The sequence below is a fragment of the Dromiciops gliroides genome, chromosome 1 (genome assembly GCF_019393635.1).
Source record: "Dromiciops gliroides isolate mDroGli1 chromosome 1, mDroGli1.pri, whole genome shotgun sequence".
Classification (NCBI taxonomy): Eukaryota; Metazoa; Chordata; class Mammalia; order Microbiotheria; family Microbiotheriidae; genus Dromiciops; species Dromiciops gliroides.
In genome coordinates this window covers 754,240,908-754,258,535 of record NC_057861.1, presented here as the reverse complement: position 1 = coordinate 754,258,535, position 17,628 = coordinate 754,240,908, and the positions used below count along the sequence as shown (strand labels likewise).

General features: G+C 42.6%; 1 protein-coding gene across 1 annotated transcript in view; it reads left to right on the top strand.

Moving 5' to 3' along the window:
* LOC122744495 (T-cell receptor gamma chain C region C7.5) overlaps window positions 1–17,628 on the top strand; it is a 124,539-nt gene that overhangs the window by 95,136 nt on the left and 11,775 nt on the right. The window lies entirely within an intron of this gene.

Below are 17,628 nucleotides of genomic sequence, written 5' to 3'. Positions count from 1 at the left end.
AACAGGTTCAAAACTCCCTCCATCACCATCATAATCATTCCCATCTCTATAAGGCTTTGAGATTTCCGTTGATTGTATGGGTTGTTCTACAAAGCTTCTGAGTTCTCTTCTGAGTCTCAAATTCTGTCATTCTGCTTTTTGGCAGAGAGCGTTACATTATATTTTGTCATCTCATCCTCTCCACCAACCTGTGGAAGAGGTTTTCTTTTATTTCCATTTCACAGAGGGTGAGATATTAAGATACCCCCAAACCTCTTTTTCCTTTATATTTTTCTTAATTCCTTTTATGTTCTTGACTTTTCGTTCTTTCAAATAAATCTTATTGTTTTTTTCTAATTCAGCAAAATAATTTTGGGGGTTCTCTCTTTTGAGCCTTTTGCCTCCTGAAGCTTCCTCCATGAACTCTGTGATATTTTCACAAGTGGATACATTATCCCGTCAAATGTCTGATGCAGATCATGGCCCTTTCTTGCCTTCTCAGCACACACAGCACTCATCTGTGCTCTTCCATGCCTCCTCCTTAGGGGATTCAGCCAAGAGGTGGGAGAGTCCTTTTCTGGGTCATGGGCTATTCAGTGGCTGCCAGTCTAGCCCTTGGATTGTCCACCCACAGTTCTTCCCTCCTGCTTCATGATCAGCCTGCTTCCTTTTCTGGCCATCCATATTCTTGGGCATGTCTTTTAATCACCTTTTTGCTTTCTTCCTTGAGAATGAGTCTGAATCAATTGGATTGGAAGCTGATAGGCCTGGTAGGGTGACTCATTTCCTCTCTCTGTTTCCTCATCTGTAAAAATGGGAATAATCACATTTTCAGGATAATCACGAAGAAATGATTTGGCTAACATTAGATTGATACCTAAATGTTGGGTTATTATTATTTATGCCTACTGGACATCTCCCCAAGGTCATTTGGATCTCCTGACATCTTGTTTCTCCTGAGATTGTTGAGTTTATACCACCACCACCACCACCATCAACAACTCGAATTCATATATATGGATATGTGTATTTATATGTGTAAGTGTATGTGTATGTATACACATATACACACATATACGTATGTATGTATATACACATACATATAGACATAGACATATATATCACTTTAAGGTTTATAAACTGATTTATAACTATCATAATAAATTCACCTTTATGTAACACATTAAGGTTTATAAGAGGATTTACACATGTTAACTCATTTGAACCTCACAACAACCCTGGGACATAGGTGCTATTACTAACTGTATTTTTGAGATGAGGAAACTGAGGTTGAGACTTTAAGAGACTTGCCCAGGGTCACACAGCAGCTGGTCAGTGTTCAATGTGTGAAATCAAATAAAACTTAGGTCTTTCTAACTGCAAATCCAGGTGTTCTGATACTCACCAGCTGTGTGACCCTGGACAAGTGACTTAATTTCTCTCACTGTAAAGTATGAAGAATAATAACACTTCCCCAACTGGGTCATTGTGACATTCAGTATGGTCATCAAAATAAACCACTTCACAACCATTGAAATACTTAGTATGTCTTTTTCATGTCTTTTTCAGATTTGGGTCTTTTTTCCCCAATCTTAATAGCATTTAATTTTTTCAGGTACATGTAAAGATAGTTTTCCACATTTGTTTCCATAAGATTTTTAGTTCCAAATTTTTCTCCCTCCCTCCCTTCCCCAAGACAGAAAGCAATATGATACAGGTAATATAAGTACAATCACATAAAAAATATTTCCACATTAGTCATGTTGTGAAAGAAGAATCAGAACAAAAGGGAAAACCCTAAAAAAGAAGAAAAAATAGAAAGAGTAGGGTTCAATCTACATTCAAATTCCACAATTGTTTTTTTCTTTTTCTTTTTTTTCTCTTTCTTTCTTTCTTTCTTTCTTTCTTTCTTTCTTTCTTCTTTCTTTCTTTCTTTCTTTCTTTCTTTCTTTCTTTCTTTCTTTCTTTGTTTTTTCTTTTTTTGGATGTGGAGAGTGTATTCCATCATGAGTCCTTTGGAATCGTCCTGGATCATTGCATTACTGAGAAGAGCCAAGTGATAGCGATTAATATCATTTGAAAAGAAATTCATTCAACAGTTTGACACATGCACACACAGTCACACATTCGAGTGCACATGCACACACACACACACACACCTATTAGGTTCATATTAATAATAAGACAATTGAGTCCAACTTGCCCCTAAGTATGAGGTGGGAAAGCAATGCCTGTATTCTTCCCTAGGAAGTAAGATTGTCCCTAATTGAGGCATCCTTTCAGAAGATCCAAAGAAATAACCCAGCCCAATGATGCCAATGGAAGAATCATGGAAGGACAACAAGAGTTTTGGAAAAAAACACAATTTGATGAACAAAAAACAGAGAGAGAGAGAGAGAGAGAGAGAGAGAGAGAGAGAGAGAGAGAGAGAGAGAGAGAAAGTGTGTCTGTCCTCCAGGCACTTAGTCTAGTCAGGAAACCAAGCTGGATACACAAGAAATTGTTGTAGAAAAGCAGAGGATGTTCTATAATCCAAGGATAAATTAGATAATGACAGATATAAGTGGGCAGAGAAGGCTGAGATCAGTGTGGACAGAAGTAATAAGATTTAAAGCAAATGACCCATTTTCTTGATAAAAATTTACAAAATGTAAAGGAAAGAGAAAAGAATAAACAATACCTTGGGGGCAGTGGGTTGCTTCAGAGCACTAAGAAGAAAGTTAAAGTAGTTGATAACTCCAATGAGGTTTTCTCTAAGTGCTTTATTATCTGCAGGAATTCCTGTGAAAAAATAGCATCCTTGTCATCTCCTCTTATTTGAAAATATGTGGCTCCTTCTTAGGCTTGATTTGGGTGGGGGGGCAGGGCAATGAAGGTTAAGTAACTTGCCCAGGGTCACACAGCCAGTAAGTGTCAAGTATCTGAGTCCATATTTGCACTCAGGTCCTCCTGAATCTAGGGCCAGTGCTTTATCCACTGTGCCACCTAGCTGCCCCAGGCTTGAATATAATAAGCTGTTGATTCGCTATTACTCAATTGCAAAGTGGGAAATTGCAGTTAGATGTGTCAAAGCTTCAGGATCACCAGAGCCTTCCAAAAGGGGAAGGGGCAGCCTCAGGGGTTGGGAGGGGTTCCCACGATGTATAGGTCTTCAAGAAAATGCTGGCTGACCACACATAGAGCATGGCAGAGAGGGGTTATGGAATCCTGGATGGGACAGCCATTTTGTTATTTGTCCTTCATCTCAAAGAGGACGACTACATTAGGGGGATGACATGACTTGCAATGAATTGGATTTAAGTGTGGGAGGGCTGTGCAAAGTCACCAACCTCACTCTCTCCTCCAGAGCATCTGGGTCCAGTGGCAATATATACATCAAGGCTACTGGAGATGGTCTTGGATATTTTAAGGCAACTGGGGTTAAGTGACTTGCCTAGGGTCACACAGCTAGTAGATGTTTGAGGTAAGACTTGAACTCAGGTATTCCTGACTCTAGGGCCAGTGCTTTATCCATTGTGCCACCTAGCTTCCCTGATGGGATAGACTAGATGACTCCTGAGGGCCTGGCCTGCTTGAAGAGAATCTGGTTCACTATAAGACTGTGTGGCTATCTGGAGGACTGCCCCTACATACCTCTTAGATCTTTCAGGGCCCAGGGTTTCTCTATAACTAGGAACAGCTGTAGGCTCTTAGGGGGATGTGATGGCTTCAAGGCTGAGAGTCCATCAAAGGCCCAGGAAGGACATTCCCTTTCTAGGCTACATTGTTCCTACCTGAGCCCAAAGGAGATGATGAAAGTGTGGGTCCTGGTAACACCTTGCAAAGGAGACAAATCTGGGCACATGAGCCAACCCTTTTGCACCCCCAGAACACCCAGCCCAGTGCCATGCATTTTCCCCTTGACTGGGATGTTTTGTCATTTTCACATGCCCTCTCCCAAATTATACATGACAGAGACTGCCCATCTTAATCACTTCATACAATCATTCATTCCTCCATTTCACAAGCATTTATTAAGTCTCTACAAGGAGCCAGGCACTTCTGGTAGACAGGAGTAGTACAAAGAAATACCCTCACCCTAAGGCTGCCCTGACGTTGAGGAGTTTACAGTCTATGGAGAGTTATTACCATTATACCGATAAGTAAACATAATCAATTTAGAGCTGGAAAAGGTGTCAGAGGTCAGCTAGTTCAATTTCCTGATTCACAGTTGAGGAAATGGGGCCCTCAACAGAGATGTGGAAACTCAGGCTGCAGCAGGAACTCCCAGGTACTCCCAGGCTCTATCTGGATGAGACTTTCCTAGGGGACTGGAAAATGAAATCTGCAAAGATCCATTGGGCTTTGGGGGTTTGAACATCAGGACAGCAGGTCAATGCCAGAGCTCATTTGTGTCTCTTTGTCAAAGGTAATGATAGGCTTGGGGGTCCTCTAGATACAGTCTGAGTGAAGGATAAGAAAAGGAAAGATAGCCCCACCCCCGTCACCACAGGGAGACTTGCTTGTTCTTGGGAATAGCCTGGAACCAGGAGAGAGGGCACTAGAGTGGAAGTCAGAGAGACCTGGGCTTGAGCCAATCCCTATTTCTGGGGCTTCTAGTGTCTGGCACACAGTAGGTGTCTGATGAATGTTTCTTGCTTGTCCCTACTTGCTAAGTGTGTGACCTCCATGGACTTCCTCTCCTTGAGCCTGAATTTCATCAGCTGTGCAATGTGGAAAAGAATCCTTCCACTTCTGACCCACATGGTTATTTGGGGGAAGGTGCTGGTGACCAGCCCTGTGGTTTCGTTAGTTTATGGAACTCACAGGTGAGGAGTCTCACTCTGCCCATGCAAGCTGGCTCCTTCTCTCCTTACAGGCTTGCAGAGTTGTCAAGAGGACTGCAAGGGAATGACTTGCCCAGGATCAAACAGCCCCAGGACTTGATTGCAGGTCTTCTTGACTCTGAGAGAACCTCACCGTGCACTCTACATGATACATCTTAATGACAATAAAGTTTTCAATAAATAGAAGATACTCTTATTTAGAGGACTCAGTGGTATCTGGGGAGCCATCAGCAGATAGCCTCAGGGTTTTCTGGGTGGGGAAGGGGCAGAAGGGGGCAAGACAACACCTCAGGACCTTCATCTTTGTGCAAAGGAAACAAGGACAATCCCCACTGACATCACCAAGCCTGGCCACCCGCCCATGGGGAGAGCCCTGGTCTGTACCTCTTAAAAAGGTCAAATAAATGCACACTGAATATTAGGCCAGGATTGAGAAACTCACTTCCTCTGCTGACAACACAACTTCCTCTGCCACTCCTTCCACTGACTTGTTCTCTCCATCTGTCAGTCTCCTGGCTTCCTTGGGTTCTGCTCAGTTTAACAATTGGCACAGAGAGAATGAGCCTCTGCCAAGTACTTGTGGTGGCCACCCTCTGGGCCTGTGAGTTTGCTTCTCTGTCTTTTCAGATCAGGTGAGAAACAGAAGAAATTCTCCAAAGGATATGCTCATGCCTCTATGTTCTCTTCTTTTATTTCTAGTTGGACATGCAGGCATAGAAATGAAGCAGCCTCAAATCTCCGTCACCCGAGGTGTGAGCACAACAGCTCGGGTCACTTGTCAGGTGTCTGGCATTACAGACTTCCCTACTTGGTCCATACACTGGTACCAACAGAAGCCAAACCAGTCTTTGCAACATCTGCTCTATGTCTCTTCAATCGGCGTCCCTAAGAAAAAAGCCTTAGGTGATACAAGTAACAAATTTGTGGGGCTAAAGAATGAGGACAGAAAAACCTGCACCCTAACTATAAACTCCATGACACATGAAGATGAAGCCACCTACTACTGTGCAGGCTGGGAAGAAAGACCACAGCAGTCAGTGCTCAGTGACAACATCTACCAGAATCCTGCCCTCCTCAGGGCCCTCCCCACATCCTCTTCCCTGGGGGCCACCTCCTCATTTCTGGCTCCCTTCCTCAGCCTGCCTGCAGCACTTCCTCAAGACCACATGGCCTGTGTCTCTACCATACCATATTCCTGCTCCAACTCACACAGGTTCCAAACTCCCTCCATGACCACCATAGTCACTCACATCTCTACAAGGTTTTGAGATTTTCATTGAATTTATGAGTTGGACTATGTAACCTCTGAGGTCTCTTCGGAGTCTTAAATTCTGTCAGTCTGCTTTTTGGCACAGAACTTTACATTATATTCTGTAGTCTCCACCAACGTTCCATTCCAATATTACAGAAGGCTTACACAGCATCACCTTGATAGCAAGTGTGTGAAGCAGAATTTGAATCCATGTCTGGTCTTCTGCCCATGGCTCATGTACTGAAGTCACCAATCGAACCCAAAATTCCTCATGAGAAAATAAAAGAAATTGGAAGAAGAAAAACTTGAATATCATCTCTTAATCCCTTAGGTCTCTGAACCAACTCAAATGCCTTTTTGGGTAGAATTTGGACAGAGTGGGCAGGGAAGTGTCTTCCAACACTGAGATGCTATTTCTCTGCGTTGCTTAGGGTGGCAACGGTGGTGGTTTATTATCTTTGTCTGCCAACAAGCATTGATTCAGATGGAGTGTGCCTAGTACTGTGGGAAAGATAAAGGAGTCCAACCCATGGTTCCCTTCAAGAAACTGTCATTAGCTTTGGGGAAATGCTACAACCAGCACTGAGAGAGAAAAATGTGTGCCTCTAGATGACCAAGGCCTGAAGTGGGGGCAGGGAGGGAGATCTGTGGTCATGGGGGGAAGGGTATGGCACTGAGAGTGCTTCACAGAGGGAAATCCAAGCCAAATTAATGATTTCATGAGCCAGAGATAAAAAGACAAAGGGATGAGAAGGCTACAAATTTTCCCCTTTTGTACAACAGTTGCAATTGAAACAATAAAGAATCAAGGAATTCTCTTAAGGAAATGTTCTGCTAGTATTCTCTGCAGGAAATGAGGCCCCAAAATTTATCATGTGTTATCGTGTTATTTTCAAAAGTATTTCTCTGATATAAAAAATTTACACAGTTTCCAACTATCAACAGGAACTTATTGGGTCTCTTCTATGCAGTCTCTTAACCTCTCCATGTCCTGGGGACAATGAGGGTTAAGTGACTTGTCCAGGGTCCCACAGCTAGTAAGTGTCTGAAGCCAGATTTGAAGTCAGGAAGAGGAGTTTTCCTGACTTCAGGCCCAGTGTTCTATGCACTGTGGTGCCAGCTAACTGCCCTAGATGCTTAATAAATCTTTGACTCACTGACTGACTGGTTCCCCCAACACACACTGCAAATGCTTCCCCTGTTACCTACCCTTCGATTTACACTATATGCATATTGTGTGTATGTAGTTATGTGAAGGTTGTCTTTCTATTATCATGTGAGCTCCTCGAGGGTTGGGAGATTGATTTTTTAATATTCTTAACAGTTAGCACAGTGCATGGACCTCAGGAAGTGCTTAATAAATGCTTATTGATTGGTTGACTGAATAGATTACAATAGTGATTTTGTTGAGTCCTTATTGCTTCTTTAATTAAAAAATGTTTTCCTAATGCTCTACTTTTGACATTGCTGATATTTCCCAATGACTTTTCCTCTTTAAAAAGGTATGGTTAGGGGCAGCTAGATGGCGCAGTGGTTAAAGCACCGGCCCTGGATTCAGGAGTGCCTGAGTTCAGATCCGGCCTCGGACACTTGACACTTACTAGCTGTGTGACCCTGGGCAAGTCACTTAACCCCCATTGCCTAAAAAAAAAAAAAAAAAAAAAAAAAAAAAGGTATGGTTAGGGCGGCTAGGTGGCGCAGTGGATAAAGCACCGGCCCTGGATTCAGAAGTATCTGAGTTCAAATCCGGCCCCAGACACTTAACACTTACTAGCTGTGTGACCCTGGGCAAGTCACTTAACCCCAATTGCCTCACTTTAAAAAAACAAAAACAAAAACAAAACAAAAACAAAAAAAAAGGTATGATTAAGGAAAACTGGATTAGTTTGACAATGTATGCCTCACTCTGCACAAGTATTCTACCACCTCTCAGATGAGAGGCAGGAGGCATGTTTTAACCATCAGTCCTCTGAAATCATGATTGGTAACTACATTGGTCAGAATTCTGAAGTTTCGGCATTACTTTTTACTTTTATGTTAGAATATCAATTTCTATGAAGCAATATTTTCTTTTCTTTTTTGTTTTAGTTTTTTGCAGGGCAATGAGGGTTAAGTGACTTGCCCAGGGTCACACAGCTACTAAGTGTCAAATATCTGATGTCACATTTGAACTCAGGTCCTCCTGAATCCAGGGTTAGTGCTTTATCCACTGTGCCCCCCAGCTGCCCCCAACATTTTCTTTTCTTTATCTGGAACAGGCACAAATTCCAGGTCTCAAATCTCTCATCAGAAGATCTCCCTTAAAGATAAGTGAATTTTCGGTCTTTAATGGACTTTGGTCAGCCTAGCGAGTCTGCTTTCACACTCAATTGGGTCACTTATATGTGCAAAATGTGAAGGTCCTTTTGGGAAGAATGAAGATGGGAAGACCTGTAATGAGGTAACTGTCCATTGAGGATGCTCAAGGGTCAAGACTAGGCTTGTGGTGATGACAATAAGGAGGAAGGGGTTGATGGATAGAAGAGAAATCATGGAACCGGAATCAGCCCAACTTGGGAACTGATCATATGTGAGAGCAGAGATAGTGAACAGTCCACTCCCAGAGAGCAACAAACAGTAGACTTGTTATTAAACTGTTTACTAAACAGAACAAAAATTCAAACTTGGATCCAGGTAGATCTTCCCATTTGGCCTTCACTGGGAAGAGGAACAGCAATATTTCAGTTAACAATAACCATGTACCTTCTGCTTTCTGTATGCCCATCCCCCATATGGGCTGTTGCTAAGAACAGATGTGGTCTTCTTGTCTTTTCTTTAAGGTTCTTTGTGGTTTGTCTCTCTCTCCTCCATCCCCCCAGCTTACACACACACACACACACACACACACACACACACACACACCCTTGGTGTAATTTATGAATGGGTCTGCTGGTATATTTCCAAGGGGATGACTGAGGGTCATTTATTGAGCTCATATCCTGCCCCTGGCTCTGACTTTGGGCAAGTCACTTACCTCTGGGCCTCAGTTCTCTCCTTGTAAGATAACTAGATGCTTTATTAAGATCCTTTCTTAGACATCCTAGGATCTGCTGTCCATTTCATCTTCACATTTTATTTAGTTTCTACTTTATTCAGAATTTATTCTTTCTTTTGCTATCTCTTCCATCCCTGCAGACCCCATGAAGTGAACAACGTCCTTACCATGGACCACATGAGGACTCTGTGACCTTGCTCATTTATGGAGAAGTGTGTGGTGCATACAGTCCCTCTCATGAAGACTTGCTTGCCATCTTATGGACTCCCAGAGTCGGTCAATCTCTGCCCTTGCCCCATGACCAAGCAGCCGCATTCTAGATGTGAAGACGTTTGGGAGCCCCACCCTTCTCTTTGTTTTAGTTCCTGGATGAGACATTGCCTTGGTCGTGCCCCAGGATGAGCCTTGTGGTGCTCACGACATTTTTGTTCAGCAGGTGAGCACTGTGATAACTCAGACTGGATCAAAAACTTTGGAGAAGGAACTCAGCTCATAGTCCGTGGGAGTGGTGAGTGCTCTGTTCTTCTTTCTCATTCACATCTGGGGGAATTCAAATCAATTCAATGTACCTCTATGAAGTATCGACTGCATGGCAACATGGAGCCCAGTGCTGGGGATAAAAGACAGCCAGTCTGTGTCCTCCAGGAGCTTCCACTCGAGGGGACAAAACAGTGCAGTGGGGAAAGCTCTGGGGCCTGGGCTTGAACTCTGGCTTTGCTATTTTCCATTTGGGGGATTTGGGATAAGTCAGATGACTTCTCTGCACCTCAGTTTCTTCCTATGTAAAATAAGAGGGTGGGTTTAAGTGACTTCTGAGATCCCTGTGAGTTCTAAACTTTTCAAAAGAAAGGTCTCCACATAAACTAGACTGATTTAAACACACACACACACACACACACACTCTACCTCCCTGATTCTTGGCTATGAATTTGGAATCCCAACTGCCATCTACAAACGTAGATCCCACAAAGCGTAAGACCTAGGGGGTCTGGTGTGGGCAGACAAGGTCCCTGGATATGTAATAGTTTGCTTTGTAAACTGATTAAGAGACTTCTCACAGAAATAACGGGGTCAGCTCCCTTCTCTGTTGGGCTTCGGGACTGACAAAGCCTTCCTCTCATCTCTACCTAAGCCAACGATTCCACAGGGATCATCCTCATTTGCCAGATTATTAGCACGTAGAATTTAGAGCTAAAAAGGGACCCGGAGGATGTCTAATGCCTTAATTTGACAAGTGAGGAAACTGAGGCTCACAGACTTTACCCATAGTCATGTAGCTAAAAAATGAACCCTCAAACCCAGGTCTTCTGACTCCAAAAGCAGGACTCTTTCCACTGTGCCAACATGGATCCTGGTCATGACTAAGAGACTGGATTAACCCAGAGGGAATTAATGTTTTTGAATAATATGTTCACATGAGATGTAAACTAGAGTGAAGCAGATACACCTTGGGGTGAGGAGAAGGTAGCATTTTAATGATGATAACATTGAATGATTTCCCAGTGGCATTAAGCTAATCATTCTGGATTTAGGGACTTTTCTATAGATGATGATGGGTGAACTTTGCCAGGGCTGAGGCTGTTTCTGTCCTATTTGTACCACCCAAGGTGCCCCTTATCCATGGCAGACAATCAAAGTGTCGAATTTACATAAACACGGATGGGGTTCCAACAGAAAGTGCAGATGAATGCTCATGCACGACAGCAGGACTATCCTAGCTCCAATTTTCCCTTGGGCTGGACATCAAAGCTCATGAAGATGGCCATACAAGGGAAAGTAAGCAATGCTTCGCTGTCTTTGATGATGACACTTCCACATAGATGGACCCTCTCTAATCCACCCTTTGGAAGATGGGAGCAGATGAGCTCTGTAAGTGCTGCTAAGTCTAAGCTTATGAGCAGGTAGACAGCAAAAGGGACCCTCAGGAAAGTTGGGTGGGCTCTTAGGAAAACAGAAGCTTTTCAGGGTTTAGAGGGTCATAAGGTGGGGAATAATGCAGAAAGAGAGTATATGAGGCTTTGTGTCATATGGCCCTAGGCAAATTACTTTATATCTTTGTGCCTCAGTTTCCTCTTTTGTATAATGAGGGGGGTTGGGCTCCATGACCACTAAGGTTACTTCCAGCCTCAGTCTATGATCAAAATTGTCTTGGCCTCTTTGATTCGACTAGCCAGCTATTTTTTAAATGGGTGAATTCAATCTAACAACCAGTTCAATTTCACCGGGAAAATATTTTGCAAACTGATTTTTGGCTCATTAATTCATTTAATACAACCAGAAGAATTGTGGGTCCAAAGCCTTTCACCATGTCTTCCATTCATAAATTCCTCTCCATGTCCATGGTGGCCATCCTAGTGGATGCCTTTGTTACAGCCTGAACTTAAACATAAATGGCTTCCAGATGGGTGACCTACTGATGGGTGTAAACTGAGTCCAGGTCCTTCAAGTCCTCTGACCCTAAAGCTGATGCACTTTCCACATTATTCACATAAAAACCCCCCAAAGTCCCATGTAGGATCATAGGTCTCCAGTCAATTGGGACATCAATGGCCATCTAATCCAACTGCCGCACTCCCAGAGTTGCTGTGAGGGAAGCCCTTGATAATCCTTTAATTGCTCTAGGAATGAAAGATCTCACTATACACAAATGTAGGTATATTGGGGGAATTGGCTGATGCAAGTGGGAGATTGGAAGAGTGAGCCCAGAAGGGAGATAAATGAGCATCAGTCCAGAGGCATGATGGATCACCTCCATGTATCATAGTGAAGAAGGGCTATTTCACTCATTAAAAAGCATATCCCAGGGGCAGCTAAGTGGCACAGTGGATAAAGCACCAGCTCTGGATTCAGGAGGACCTGAGTTCAAATCCAGAATCAGACACTTGATACTAGCTGTGTGACTCTGGGAAAGTCACTTAACCCTCATTGCCCTGAAAAAAAAAAAAAAGCATATCCCACTGATGCAAAGGAAGAGGAAGAGGAGGAGGAGGAAGAGGAGGAGTAAAATGGTAATAGATCCAGCTCTGCATCCTAACACATGACTGAGGCATCTTTAGAATTCTAAGGTAGGGGATTGTCTAAGGAGCTTAGACATCATAACACAATGTTTCTAGGATAATCTTCTCTATCCATGACTTACAACTGTAGTGTGCACTTAATATTTTGAGAGCAAGATGTGACTCCATGTTATGAAATTGTGCCTTGTTTTTAAAAAAATAGTTTGAGATCAGAAGTCCTGGGTTCAAATAATGATTCTTCCACTTACTCTCTCTAAGAGAAAGGCACTGTGCTATGATGGGAAAGCTCTGGATTTCGAGACTTGGCGCCCAGATTCAAGTCCTGGCTTTGTCTCCTGTGTTCCTAGGCATTCACAGAGTCTGCATGTCACTCTATGCATGCCCATGGATATATAGTGGCATCTTTATCCATGAACTGGAGGCACCTAAGGTCTATACCTATTAATAGTCTTAGACAGTTGTCTGGGGCACTGGGAGGTTCAATGACTTGTCCAGAGTCACACAGCCAGCAGTATCAGAGATGGGACTTGAACCCACGTCCTCCTGTCTCTGAAGCCACCTCTCTATTCAGTATGTTATGTTGCTTCTTTAGTGACAATGATCACAATAACATTGTATGTTTACAAAGTGCTTTATGGTCATTATCTTATTTGAGCTTCAGTCTACCACTGTGAAATAGGTAAGAGAGGTATCATTATCCCCACTTTACAGGTGCAGGAACTGAGGTTCAAGGAGATAAAGTGACTTATCCAAGGTCCAGGATTCTGTCTACACTGATCTGCATCTTCAAGGGAATATATGCTGCCTCTAAATGATAGCATGAAGGAAGGACCAAATACCAGGTTACTCGCTCCCTTTTGTTCAATTGATCTTTGGTGAGTGAGTTCTTAGAACTGGAGATTTCAGGCTGGAACGGTGCATTTAGTCTAATTCCCTCATTTTACAGATGAGGAAACTGAGGCTCACCATCACATAGACAAATGACAGAGTAGGATTCAAACCCAGGCCCTTTGACTCCAATCTAGCCCTCTTTCCACTGTATCCCCATTGCATTATTTGACAGTGATTCCAAATTACCTGCCACTGACTTCTGTTTCTTGTCTTGGTTTGTATCTATACAATGACAAGCAAGCAGAACTAATTTTACCCCCTCCTGGATCCTTCAGTGTGGACAATGTGCCTTAATTAAACAAACTGTATCAAGAACTAAAGGGTGAGGGGAGCCTCTCACACACACACACACACACACACACACACACACACACACACACCCTCACCTAGCTGCTTTAGCATTGTATTTGTGGGAAATGATGCAGCTGAGGGTAGGCTGCTAGACCCCATTCTCTTTCCAGGGTCGCTACAGAGCTCATGGGCTGGGAGGGAGGAGGGGACCATGCAGGAGGGGTCTGACCAAGCCCAGCCAGACTCCTTGTTGAGCTGTAGAGGCTTGTCACTCTGGCCAGGAAAGCAAAATGGTGATTTCAGAATGCAAGGATAGGTGGAATTTTAGAGTTAGCAAATGCATTCTTCATGAAGGATCTTAGCCACTGCAATGACATGGGTCAGAATTGTTGTCCAGAGAACTGGATACAGAGTAAACTCCCTTCATTATCTCACACGCCCTAAACTGACACATAAAAATATGGTCTTCAAGACTGACAGTCAATAGATACTTGTGAAAAGGTAAACTAGCTAGAATACTGGGCTTGGAGTCAGGAAGACCTGAATCCCACCTGACACTAAATAGCTATGTGACCCTGACTAAGTCACCTAATCTCTCTGCTACCTAAGCTACTAATCATACCTATAATGTGATCCTTAATATAATCAGAAAAGCAAGCCGCTGAAGCTTCTGAGCTGTTTGCTCAGGCCCATCAGAACCCGAAATTGTCCTCGAATCTATAGGTAGCAAGGCACAGAGAAAGTTGAGGTTGGCTCCTTAGAAACAATGAGCCAGAAAAAGGGTGAGTCAGGCAGCAACCGAAGAAGCATTCTGTTTGGGAGAACAGACCTCAGCTGTATGGGGATGGAAAATGTCCCTGAAGTGGGTGACTGAATGAATGGATATGTCAATAAATAAAGCCAGAGCTTCTCAAACTTTTTGGTCCATGTAACCATTACAATCCTAAAAATTATTGAGGACCCGCACCTCCAAATATATTTTTATATTTGTGTGGTTTCTGTCATTATTTATCCTATTAGAAATGAAAACAACTTAGTATTATTATAAAAATAGATTTGACTTTATAGACCTCCTGAAAGAGTCTCGGGGGCCCCCAAGGATCCCTGGAACCCACTTTAGAACAGTTGATTTAGACAATTGATCAATGAAAAATAGTAGAGCAGACATGAATGAAAGAAGAGTTTTTCAAGAAGGAGCAAATAAGGCACAGCATAGGGAGGAAGGAATGTTCGGCACTCGGGTATCTTGAGAGTGCCGTTAGATTTGGAGATTTTGTAAAGGGCTCAGACATTGTGCCTATATGTCAAAGTCTTTGGCTCCGGAACAAAACTCATCGTGACAGGTATGTTTCATGACAGCCAGGTCACTGTGCTTTGTGTAATGATGGATAGAGCCCAATGTGGGGATTCGGAACACAATCTTATAAAAAGAGTTGATGTTCAGAGAAGCTGTAGTCCGATACCAGCTCTGCCAACGGCTCCTTGGGTGACTTGGGACAAGTTACTTAACTGCTCTCTGTGTCTCACTTGTCCCATCTATAAAAAAGGGAATTGGGCCAGATAATCCCTTCCAGGTCTGAATTCTATGAAAATGATAACTGGTAGTTGTAGAAAAGCATTTAAGAGCTGTGTGAAACACTGTAAATACCATGTTGCATTTGCTCGGGGCTATGCTGAAGTCATTACTACAATCTCCATTGTTCAGATGAGGAAACTGAGGCTTGGAAGGGTAGAGTAGCTTTCCCACAGTCACCCAGTTAAGTGTATCTTGCAGACAGGATTTGAATCTGACTCTCTCCTGTCTCCAAGTCCAAGGCATTTCCTAAATGATACCACCCTCCCTCTCCTGGATACAAGCTAATATTTACACTCCAGGAATTCTCTGGAACGTTCAGGGACACCCTAAATGCTCAAATGAAAAATCATGTCACATGCATAAAATCTAATGCTAAGCAAAGGCCAAAGGACCCCTGACACCCCAGGGAATGGCTGGAAGGACAATGCAGCTTGATTTTTGTCCTCTAACATCTGCATCCTTGCCGCAAAAAGATGAAGGTTTAAACAGTTAACATGACTGAAATTCGGCTTCCTTCCAAGGTTTTCCAGACTTCAAAAAAGTGGGCAGTTTTCCTTATTTATAATTATGCTCAATAAATAATCAGATAAATTAGAAAAGTGTTTGTGAAGATGAAATGAGTATTTTAGAAGAGGAAAGTAAGAATAAAGGGGGAAAGGAGATGAAAAAGAAGAGGGAAGAATTTATGAGGATTCAATGAAAATGTTGAAGTTGGAGAGTTAAGGTTCATTGAAAATATGGCTGAGGTTTGGTAAATTTATGGAGAATATACAGACAGAGAAAAGCCTTTATCCCCACAGTGTGCTTTCATTCTGTCTCTAGCTGTGGGTGAGCTCCTTAGGTGCTTTTTGTTGCTGGCTGCCCCACAGTGGGACCTGTTAAAGTCTTCGGTGAGGGGACAAAGCTCATTGTGACAAGTAAGTGTTTTAATTATGTTTGCATTAGTTGCCGGTAATCCCAGGTAAAAAGTCAGGCTCTATCCATCTGGGGAGGCAAAAAAAACCACAGTTACTTAATGCCTGTGAGTTAAGTGGGCTATTTTCTAGTGGGGCAGCTGTGGGCACTCCAGTGAGGTTAGGGGCAGTGGGGGGATCATTTTGTTCTGGAGAGAAGGGGTTCAACGGACCAAGGCTCAGGGGAGGTGCTGGGTCACTTCAAAGGATTTTTTCTGTGCCACCATTGACGTTGTTGTATTTTATTTTTTGCAAATGTGCCTGATAAAATTCTCTGGCTAAAAACTGTCTAAGGGGCAAATCAACATTCTCACTTTTGTGCCTAGGATTCCTCCTGTCCCTTTGACTTCTTCACTGTGGCTTCCCGTTGATTGTATAAGATTCTATCGTCTTGAAGGGTTAGGGACATTTTCTCAACATCCCTTAAAATCTCATGAATAGTAAAAGCAAGACCGCATGGAATTAAATGTATCACATTTTTACCCATGACCTTTTTTATTACTTGAGGTTTTCTTTTATTTAAAAGATCATTCCCCAAATGCCATATCCATAAATCTACTTTCTGTAATACCTACGACTATTCAAGAAGGATCAGATGCGCTCTGCTTGGCCCCAGGAGGCTAAATTGGAAGCTATGGGAGAAGTTGCAAAGAGGCCAGCTCAGTCTGGGGGTTGGGAAGAACTTCCTCTGAGAAGTGGTAGTGAGCTCTCCTTTACTAAACCCCATCAAAGAAAATCTTGGTAGTTCTATTCTAATGGGAATTGGGAGGGGGCATTGGATCAGCTCAGATTTTGCATAAATATCAAAACCATTTTTAACTCACAAACCACACAAAAATAGGTGGGTGAGGCAAGCTGAAGCCCTAGTCAGCAAGAACCCGTTAAACTAGAAAATTCTAGGAATCTGTGACCCTGTGACAATGACTTCAATGTAAAAGGTGAACTTCATACTTGGGCAATCAGGTGTGATCCATTAACAGGAAGCTCCTGAGACCTGAGTTCAAATTATGATTCTGCTTTTAATTCCCTCCTTGTGTGATTTTGAATAGGTCACAACTTCTTGGTATATCTGTTGGCTCATCTATAAAATGGAGGACTTTTAGAGCCAGAAGTTCTAGACAACTGTGAACATTATATATACACAAATGGATATGGACATGTGCAAATATCTATACATATGTATGTATGTATACATGTATAGTGATCATTGTATTTCAATGCACTTGGTTTGCTTTTACTCCTGCGCATTTCATATATTTAACAGTGTTATCCCAAGAGGGATCCATAAGCCTCACTAAACTCCTGCCAAAGGTCTAAACCATATGATTATTACAAGAAAGACGATTTTTATGTAGGTAAAAGCTTCTATTTATTAAGCCTTTACACTTGTTATCTCATTTGATCATTGTAGAAAGGCTGTGACTACAATCTCTATTCCACAGATGGGAAAACTGAGGCTTAGAGGAATAAAGTGACTTGCCCCAAATCACACACTTAGTGTCAAAGGCGGAATTTGAACCTGAGTCTCTCCAGTTAAGGTCCCAAACTCTTTTCTGTCTCTACTACACTGATTCATGTTTACAGAGGAATTCCCCCAGAGGATTCAGGGACAAACTAACTTCAAATGAAGTAGTGTCTCAAATGGAAAAAAAAAATAGATGGTCACCCAGGTCACAGCCACTCCAGAGATTATTCGACCACTTGGAAGGAGAATGTGTCTAAAGAATTTTTCTAAGTATACAGGGTGTTATTGGTGTTTTCTCACCACCAAGAAATAAAGTTCAGAACATTTACTGTGACTAACATTTG